The following is an 11279-nucleotide window of genomic DNA, read 5'->3' as shown; positions in this document are numbered from 1 at the left end:
CTCTTAAAGCCGACTGACGACTGTCGCCATGATCAGAAACGGACGTCGCTTCACATGACGCTTCAGAGGAGAGGACGTCTCATGTCTCTTAAAACAAATTTCCTCGTTTCCTCTCTTCTCGCTTGGTTTCCTTGCATCTCCCCTTGCATCCACAGTGGGAGGGACTAAGACGCAAGGAAAAGACGCAAGTGAGGGAAGCGTGGATGCAATTTAAGAGACTTGGGATGCCTGTCAAAATGGCGCACCAGGAAAAACTTCCAGTTCAGGCGAGGAGCGAGGAGAGATAAAATAAGAGACTTAAGATGTACCCTAGGAGCAGGGCAGGGCTAACAAGGGTAATGCAGGGCAGGTGAGAGGAGGAGCACATGAACACAAGAGGAGTGAAAGAACACACAAGGGAAACACAGAGAAAACCAAATCCCAGAACACAGAACACAACCCAACCGAAAATGCAAGAAAGTCCCCCAAAGTCAAATAACAAAAACAAGCTCAACCAAATGACAAGGTAACATAAGTGTAACACAGAGAACCCAAAAGAACAAAAACACAGAGTCCAAACATTCCAGATGTCCCGCAAACGTCACCAAGGAACACAGGATTGTTGGCCATCATAAGAAGGGGGGAGGAGGAGGCCAAAACTGACAGTCCATCAGCCAGGACAAAGAGCAGGTAGCCAGGGAGGTGGTGCTTGGGCAGGCGGCCAGAGAGTGGGGAACCAAGAAGGTCATGCTCAGGAAGGTGGCCAGGGTAAGGGGAACCAGGAAGTTGATGCACAGGCAGGCGGCCGGGACACTGGGAACCGGGGAGGTGGCATTCTGGTGAGCAGCCTGAGGACAGGGGCGGAGCCAGGAGCCCCAGGCAAATGGCCTGGGGACTGAACAGGGGCGGAGCAAAAGAGTTCAGGTGGAAGGCCTGGGGGCCGGACAGAGGCAGAGTCAGAAAGTTCAGGTGGACAGCCCGGGGGATGAACAGAGGCAGAGCTAGGAGCCCCAGGCGAACGGCCCAGGGGCTGGACAAGGGCACAACAAAAAGTCTCAGATGAGCAGCCTGAGGGTAGGATCAAAGGAAAACTGAGGACCTCTGGAGATTGAGCAGGGGGCCGGTGATGAAGGCGGAACCCCTCTGGAGCTGATCTGGAGGTCGGGCTGCAGGAGAGGCAGACTGCTGGAGTGCAGAACAGAAGACGGGCAGTCGGAGATCTGACTTGGTGTCAGTGAGGATGGCCAACTGACGATCTGGGAGGTCTGGCTGTGGGTTGGTGGAGACAGCCAACTGGAGGTCTGGCTGAGTGTCAGCTAAGACGGCTGACTGGAGGTCTAGAAGGTCTGGAAGGTCCAGGGGATGCTGCAGACTTGGAAGGCAGAGCCACTGGGGATGCTGCAGACTTGGCAGGTGGAGCCACTGGGGATCCAGGAAGTGGAGAATTGTCCTCCTTGTGAGAGCTACAATCAGGCAAACTTGGCAGCCAAAGGAAACAGCTCAACAGGAACCCAAGGACCAGGGACTCCATGACTTCAGGCATGCAACACTCTTGGTCCAGGTCACACACTTGTCATCCCAAATGGCTGCTATAGGGAATCTGATATCCAGAGTGTCACAGAGAGCACAGTTTCATCTGTATGAGGATATAGCTTAAATAGTTTGAGGTGCTTTATACTGTAAATAGGTTACTTATGTACGTTTTATTTGCTATGTAATATTTCTTTCAGCATTCAGCATTCACACTAATAACTAGGAAATGCATTTCCTGTGGAAAATGTGTGTGAATGCTGACAGCTGAAATAAATTGCAAAGCATTGCTGAAAATGCAGAAATCTGAAATGAATTTTGTTAAAAAAAAAAAAAAAAAGCTGAAAGCTCAAATGCATTACACTGCACTGCTGAAAAACCTGGGAGCTGAAATGTAAAACTCATAACACTGGAAGCTGAACTGTATCATATAAAGAAGGTAAGAATTAAAATACATTGCTAGAGAAGCTGGAAGCTAAACTGTAACACTGTGAAAGATGGAAGTTGGAATAAATTGCCTGGAATGACTGAAAGAACAAAGAAGAAGATTTGCAAAGTGTTACTGCAAATGCAGAAATGTGAGATGAATTGTTAGAATTGGAAGCTGATCTGCATTATCTAAGGAATCTATGAGCTGAAATGCATTGCTAAAAAAGCTGGAAGCTAAACTGTAACATTGTTAAGGTTTTACCCTTGTATCGTAAAAAAATGTTGAAAAAGCTTAATATATTCAGTATATAATATGAAAGGTAGAAAAAAGTTGAATGGACGCATAAATATCCTCAAAGAGTAAGTTTAACATTTGAATTGTTTCTGTAGCTTAAAGAACGAAGAGATAATCAACCCAAAAACATACATGTGTGTGTGTGTGTGTCAAATCCATAAGAAGCTGGACAGAAAGTAGTATTTAGGTGAAATAAACCTTTAAACCTAGGATTAGTTAGACAGAAAGTAATATTTAGGTGGAATCATTGTTTAAAAGTATAAAAAAGTTAGACAAAAAACAATATTTGGGTGGAATAAACTTTTAAACTTCAAAAAAAGGTGGACAAAAAGTAGTATTTGGGTGGAATAAGACTTTAGACGTAAGTAGTTAGACAGAATGCAGTATTTGGGTGGAATAAACCTTTAAATCTATAAGTAGTTAGAATGCAGTATTTGGGTGAAATAAACTTTTAAACATAAGTAGTTAGACAGAACACAGTAGTTTGGTGGAATAAACCTTTAAACCTATAAGAAGTTAGACAGAACGCAGTATTTGGGTGGAATAAGCCTTTAAAATAGGTCTATAAATAGCTTCACAGCAAAGGCACAGGTTGCTATGGTGACAGTGCTCCCCTCTGAGTGATTGAAAATTGAGGGAGGCAATCTGTTTCTAGGCCAAAATCAGGCACGAACAACTACTTATAACTCAAAAACTAAAAGTCACTTTGAAAAAATTTCTTCAGCATGAGCGACCCGAGACTTCAGTGGCGATACTGATATAGGTATGTTTCTGTATGATTTAAAATAAAGGAGCTGTGTCAATTTATATTTGACCATCATCTCTGTTTTTGACAACGACTTTCACACCTCAGATTACATTGGCGTAAATATTTCATTGGTGCTTTTGGGCGATTCATTCAAAAACTGTGAGTCCTATTTTAATGGAAGTGACATTGCATGAGACAAATTTCACTTGTAGAGTGTAAGTTGTGGAAGTAAGATCATAATATTTTGAAGATTTTTGATAAAATTGTCATGAGTGACATCACGCACTCTGAGTCTGAACATTCTGTGCAATACACACTAATGTAAAAATCTGAGAAGGACTGAAAATTATGTAAAACTTGAACTGTGATTGTGTAAAAACCATAAAAGATATAAAAAAGCTGAATACAAGTTTAATAGCTGAAAGTCTTGTGACCCGTTTAAAGCTGAAATTAAGTCTCTAGCTGAAAGTATGTGGAAGTAGTTGAATGTCAAAGTGGAGTGGATTGAAGAGGATTTGAAAATTCAGTCCATTCATTTCAATGGCAGAAATTTTTTGGAAAAAGCTTAATATTTTAAAAAGTATAAAAGGTATAAAAAAGCTGAACACAAGCACAAATGTCCTTAAAGAGCTGAACATTTTGATAGTTGATTGGTTGAAATAGCTGAAAGTATGGAGGAGTTGAAAGCTGAAAGTGTACAGAAGAAGAAAAAGAACTAGAAAATGCATTTTCCTGCGTGCAAATGCTGACAGCTGGAATGAAATTTGTTAAAAAAAGCTGAAAGCTGAAATGCATTGGACTGCGCTGCTGAAAAACCTGAAAGCTGGCAACATTGGAAGCTGAACTGTATCATCTAAAGAAAGTAAGAGTTGAAATACATTGCTAGAAAAGCTTGAAGCTAAACCATAATACCGTCAAAGATGGAAGTTGACATATAAATTGCCTGAAAAGACTGAAAGAACAAATGTTTTATATTAATATCACTCAGATGAACTGAATTGCTAAGGATTAGAGAGTTGCAAAGTATTACTGCAAATGCAGAAATGTGAAATGAATTGCTAGAATTGGAAGCTGATCTGAATTATCTAAGGAATCTATGAGCTGAAATGCATTGCTAAAAAAGCTGGAAGCTAAACTGTGATATTGTCAAAGTTTGGTGACTTCTATTGTAATAAACTGTTGAAAAAGCTTAATATTTTAAAGTTGATTGGAGAAAAGGAGAGAGGTGATAAAGACACAGGTGATGAGGCAGGGGAGAGAGGTGATGAAGATAAACAGAGAGGTGATGATGATTCGATGTTCCTGTGTTTGACAAGCTGAAATGTCTGTTATGAAAAAGTTATACAATTTCAGGTTCCACTGCTCTGGATAGTTTTTCACATTTATATATTCTCATGATTTCTGTGGGTGTCAAATATTGCAATATTTCATCAACGATTTTAGTCACTATGCATTTATAAACAATTGCTTTTCTGACAGAGAATTCAGCATCTTTCACTTGATTTTTGTTCTCAGTATAAGTGACCACAAGTCATTGCTTTGGTGTAACATTAGATTGACTTTATTTATTTTTTCCCCAAATGTCCACAAGATGTCTTTCACAGTTCTGCATGTGCAACCCCACACAGGATAGGGCAGTAACAGTGACAGCGTCTACGCATATTCAATTGTCCAAGTAAGGATGAACAATTTATTGAACTGAATAAAACTGAATGAAATCATATTTAAATTTGATTGAACATACTTGAACTGAACTGAAATTAAATGAATTGAATAGATCTGAAAATTAGAAACTTGCTTGCAGTAAAAGAAATAACCAATAAACAAATAAAAAGAACATAGAAAATCCTTAACATAGGTACTTGCAAAATCCATAGTGCTTATAAACTTTGATTGTCAGTATGTTTCATTATCAAAAGAACATAGAAAATACATAAAAACTGTACTTGCAAAACCAAAATCCATAGTGCCCATGAGAGTGACAAATTTGTCAAAACAGAGCTTTTGACATTAGAAGATTGTACAACTTTGTATCCTTTGATGGAGATTAATGAACAAAGATATTACAATTTCAATGGTTTACAATATACCACTAAATATTTCCTGACCAGGCTAAAGCAATCTAACCTAAGAATAAAAGCCCCCAGACCTTAACAGAAGCTCAGAGAGCTCAGTGAGTTTTGAGACAGTGTTTATAAAGTGAATTTGTGGAAGGTTTCTGGGATTTGAATGTGTGATGATGTACCCCATGAAGACAATGGTGTGCTCACCTGTGGGTTGGCCCCATTTCAACTCAAACAAACAAACAAACAAACAAACAAACAAACAAACAAACAAACAAACAAACAAACAAACAAATAAACAAACAAACAGACAAACAAACAGACAAACAAATAATTAAATTAAAATACAGACTTTGATTCTCAATGAGTTGCCTTATTAAACACTTCGGAGCTTGCAGTAAAATGAATCAAAATCCATAGTGCTTTAGTATAAGTTGTATAAGTAGTATAGTTCAGTATACTTGTATAAGGCAGGGCTGAACAATATAATTCACCACCAGTAGCACTAGTTATATGCTGTACATCGTAATTATGCATTGTTAGGTAAATGGAATCTTGTTAGACATTGTTCTTTCAGCCATTCTCTTGTTTGTTTTTTATGGTTTTATAGTAGGCACAGTGCACAAATAATACTGTGCACAAGAACTTTGCACAAGATTCACCATTTAACGTATTTGATACCTAGAGACATTCTTATCATAGAAAGAGTGACAAATGTGTCTAAACAGAGCTATTGACATTAAAAATTTGTATACATAGTGTCCTCTGTGGGACACTGATGAACAAAGACATTACAATTCTGATAGTTTGCAATATTCTTCAGCCATACCATTAAGGCATTTCTCATCATCGCTAGCCCTAGGCTAATAGGCTACCCCCATTAGTTCATGGCTTCAAAGGTCCAGTATCCCTGCACTGACAGTCACATCAAGACTAGCATGAGAACATTTGTTTCCCAATCAAATCATTAGACATGGCTTTTTGACCTAGGCATGTGCTGTGGGCATTGTGAAGACTGCTCTGAATATTCTGAACTTGGATTCCACATTCTGAAATTTTAACACTGGAGTTATATAAATGACTGCTGTGTATACCATGAGGTTTGGATTAGCCCAAGACTAAGCACACAAATGTGAAAGACCCATGATTTACCTACCAGCTGACACCCCACCCTAATGCTTAATATTTCTAAAATCTCTCCTCTTCTCTGGATTAATTAGTTTGCTTGCATGTGGTAAATGAAAAGGAAAGGAATAAATTCTTATGAAATACAAATTAAACATACAGTGTTTGGAAAGATATCAACAATCAAAAAAGAATCTTTTAAATTGGTGTATTGTTTTTCAGAGAAGCAGTCATTTTGTCCACTGTCCAGTAGTGTGTTCTGTCATGTTGCTGTTTGTTGAATCTGTCCGGTGTTGGCACAAACCAACGGAGCACAGTTTCAACACAAATATGAAATGACCTTTGACATTTCCAGTGACTGTAGAACTGCTGCTTCCAATTATCTGGTCGATGTGTTCTGTAGTTGTAAATGCAATGGTTGACGAGGGATCTTTTATGAAGGAAGTAAAATAATAAATTTGTTACCTTGTTGTTTAGGGGGGGAGCTTGATGTTGCACAGTTGGAGGCATTGTCACTCAGAAAGTGAGTGAGGACCGATCTGCAGCATTGTGCATGTGTCCCTGCAGCAGTACACCTGATCACTTACCAAAGGATCAACAGTAGTCGGTCTCTACTGAACTGAACTGTGTATAGCATCAGATGGCGGTGTGGAGGTAGGAAGATGGAGCTGGTCCTGACAAGAGAAAATAGAAATATCTTGTAAGAAAATGAAGTCCATGAAACAAAACATGTTCAAATGTTATATAATACATGATAATCAAATACCTTGAACACTACTGTAGGGGAAAAAAACAAAAAAATTCTGTCCAGTGCCAGGAGGAGCTATCAGTTTGAAAGTGACGACTGACTGATGACTGGTCTGCAGCAGTTTGTTTCCCTGCAGTAGTACAATTGATCACTTGCCAAAGGATCAACAGTAGTTAGGCTCTACTGTAATGGATGCACAGATGGTGATGTGGAGGTAGGGGTATGGAGATGGTCCTGACAAAAGAAAACAGAAAGTTAATAAACTAAAGACTATGACACAAAACATATTCAAAAGTTACATTATACACAATAATCAAATACCTTCAACACTGCTGCAGGGTGGGAAACCATTTTCTGTCCAGTGCCATTTCACACAGAGAAGTTTTGGAAGGCTGCATGATGTTCAGCTTCCTGACATGTTTAGCTCTCTGTGCAGCCCTGAGTGTCTCCACTGTGAAGTGGAGGGATCAAAGTGGAGGAAGACCTGAAGAATGACATTGATTCAGTTCAATTCAATTTCAAATAAATTTTATTTATATAGCGCCAAATCACAACAAAAGTAATCACAGGGCACTTTTCACATGGAGCAGGTCTAGACCATACTCTTTAATTTAGAGAGAGAGAGACCCAACAATTCCCCCATGAGCAAGCACTTGGCGACAGTGGTAAGGAAAAACTCCCCTTGATGTAAATGATGATGTTATACTCCTAGCTGTATTAAAGTATGAAAGTATTAAGCATTAAAGTCAAGAGCAGCAACAGTGTCATCAAAACTGCTGAATGAATATAAAATGAATAAATGAATGAACACACAATTAAAACAAAACATTAGAAAGCACAAATGACATTTTTAATTCAAAAATAAAATCCCAAATACCTTATGCTCCACTGTGAAGAAACCTTGGCACTGTCAGGGGGAACACATGTCTCGATGTGGTCCAGCAGTGATGGTCCACTGTTTATTCCGCTCTTAAACTGGTGCTGCAGGATCTGGTCTGTGCCAGCATGATGTTTTGGTTGTATGTTTGGTTGAGATGATCCAGTGTCTCAGAGCTGTAGAGAAGGTGAGGTAAAGGCTGGCGGGTGTTATCTTATCCTCTGCTTTGAAGAATGACTGGGGCTAGCAGGAAGTAGAACATGTCTATCCAGCAGTGATGGGTCCGGTGTAGATTAACACTTAAGCCAGTGCTGCAGCATCTGGTCTGTGACAGCATAAGGTCCTGGTTGTTATGAGCCAGTCCTCACAGTGCTAAAGGAGGTGAGGCCAAGGTGGGCAGGTGTCATCACAGAGGACACAGTAGAACTGTGTCTCCCATCCAGGGGAAAGTAAACTTACAAAAGTTATAGTCTCTGGCAAGGCCATCCGCCTTGCTAGAGAGCATAGGAATGGGAATGTGGGGTTTCAGCTGGTAGGTATAAGTACATCAGAAAGTCTGTTTTACATCTAAAACACATAGTTTCTGATGTATTTCTACTATAGTAAATGTTAGCAGCTGTGTACAATGCTGTATACAGCTGCTAAAACAGTTTTGGCCTGTGCATTTATGTCAGTGTCTAGTTTTAATTGCCTTCCTTAGTGCAGCATCCCTAGATTTCATTAGTTTCCACAAATTTTCATTAAACCAGGGTAAATTGTTTTTATTGTTAGATTTTATCTGTATCATAACATTAAATCTTTCATTCACAGAGTTGATTCTGTGAGTAAAAGTATCACAGCCATAGTCCAGATCATCAGAGGACAGTACATCATCCCAGTTCAAGCTGTTAATTTCATTGATAAATTCTTCTTGCTTAGTTTTGGGTATGCATTGAAGGATCATTGTCTTAGTTGCCGTGGTCTTAAATCTACTTTTAGTCAGTTTTCTCGCACATAGGGTTAGGTTATGATCTGACAAGCCAGTGATTAAATTATAACTTTTAGTTATTCTTTCTGGTTTGTTAGTAAATATCAGATCAATTTGTGTACTTGAGCATTTTGCAATCCTAGTTGGGCCTTTTACTAGTTGTTCTAGTTGGAATTTCTTTGTGATCATTTTTAGTTTTTTCCTCTTAGTTTTATTCCCAGTTCACATTAAAATCACCCATAAGTAATAATTCTTTGTTGAGATTGCACTCTTTCAAGACTTCTGTGAGTTGATCACAGAAAGTGTCTTCTGCAGAAGGGGGCCTATAGATAACTATGATGTTTAAAGACATTTTCTGGGATAACATTATTTTTATCCCAACATATTCTAACGTGTTACCCGCATTATAAACCACACGTTCACATTTGATGTTGTCTCTCACATAAAAAAACACCCCTCCTCCTCTTCCATCAGGTCTGTTTCTTCTGAAACATTGGTATCTGGGCACCTTGAACACACTTGCAGGAGTTGTTTGTTTCAACCATGTTTCAGTCAGACAGAGAAAGTCCAGATTTGAATCAGACACAAGATGAATTAGCTGATTGCCCTTTGCAGTAATGCTTCCGATGTTAAAATGTCCACCGAATTCAGCTTCAGCTCCCATAAGACTTTTGCATGATTGACAGTTTGTCTCATTGAGACATCATGCCTTGTGTTAACAAAGTTTAGTCTGTTAAGGGAGAGGCCCGGCTCAGAAAGTTGCTGCTCATTCATCACTGGCACCAGAGGAGTCCCAGGCACACTTGGGCACAAATCAGCATTGAAGTTCTGCAGCGCTCCAGGGGTCACTGGTTCAGGATTTAGCTGAACATCTCTGGAGAGCAGGATCAGCATGAAGAGGAGACCTGCTATTCTCAGAAATGGCGTGGCAGATGACTGGTCCACTGGATCGGTGATTCGCTCTGGTACCTGGGCTTGTCCGTGCCACAGGACAGAGGAATAGATTGCAAAATATCCCAGTAAGTTATGATGAAAACTCACTGTAGGAGCGTCAACTGGCCATGAGCCAGCATTTGTCCCAAGCTCAATCACTTGGTGTCCCAGTTGTTTTCCATCAGTGTTGATTGCTCTGGCCAGACAGATACGTACAGGCAATACAGCAGTGAGTACCAACAGTAGTCCAGAAAGCACTCCATGAAACACAGCCCAGGTGTTTTTGTCGATGTAACACTGCTTTGAACTTGACGCAGTTTTTGACAGGCATGCTCTGAGGTATGATAAACGGCCTCAGATGACAGTCCTATGTAACAATCTGATCCAGGATCCCAGTGGCCAGAGGGTAGAAGCTCCTCTTAGGCCCCTCAGCACCGGCCTGGTGCACCCGGAACCTCCTCTTGACCTTAGCGGGGAGAAAAGGCCGCCATCCGGGTGGTTAGGAACCCCAGAAGATCCGTATGGCCAGGACCGTTTCCTTCGATGTTCACGTGGATGTGCAGATGGTCTTACTTGATGTTTAATCTGATGATTACATTTGAAAACCTGTATTAGCCTGGTAGCAGAGTCTGCAAGGGGGTGAGCTGACCATCTCCCCATCCCGATGAGTGACCCCCAGTCATATGCCATCACTTCTTGAGTCCAGGGTGCATAGAGAGGCTCCAGCATGCATGGATTACATTACCAGCAAGGATCCTTTAAATTTTCTTCTTGTTTTTTATTTTTATTTTTATTTTATTTTTTTACAAAAAACTCTTCTGTTAGCTTCTTTAGTTCTGTATCTCCTTTGGAATATTGGTAACAGCAGTTAGCAGTTGACAGCTAGCTAGTTGTTTTGTTGTTGTATGCCTGAGAACTCCACACTTCAACTATTAGGCATTCAAATGATACCTCTCACACAAATTTTATATTGAATCCCTGATTTGGTAAAAGTAGCACACCCACTACCTGGCCTTTCAGGTCTATCTTTGTGCAGACATACATATCCTGAATGACAAAATCAAGACAAGGTTTTAGCATGTTTCCTGAACACATAAAAAGTCTGGTTTAATCTGGCATCTAATTTCTTAAGTTCCTGTCCATTGGCAATAAGACTCCTTGCATTCCAGTGAAAGATGCAGATCATCAGAAAAAAATGAAACATTATCAATATCCTCAACAAAGTCATTCTCATCCATATCCACTCCTTCCTCCATCTCACCCCCCCTCTCAGTGTGGCTTATTGTTGCTTGGCTTGCCCTCATAAACTCATGCGGTGGCTAGGGAGAATAATCCTTTAAACCCAAGAACCTGACTGCCTCAAAATATAATATAATGATTAGGCCTAACAATGCCACTGCCCATAGGACTTATGTCATATTGTGTTATTTACGTAGATATCATGTGATGAGGTGTGATGTGATGTCATCATGACATAAAGATATGCGATTGTGATGTGAATATGAAATTACATGATATGATACTGGTGGTCAAAATATGATGTGGAGTGGTACTATTACAATTACTACAGAGTTACTACTAGGGC

The sequence above is a fragment of the Thunnus maccoyii genome, chromosome 4, assembly GCF_910596095.1.
Source record: "Thunnus maccoyii chromosome 4, fThuMac1.1, whole genome shotgun sequence".
Classification (NCBI taxonomy): domain Eukaryota; kingdom Metazoa; phylum Chordata; class Actinopteri; order Scombriformes; family Scombridae; genus Thunnus; species Thunnus maccoyii.
This window is presented reverse-complemented; position numbering follows the sequence as displayed.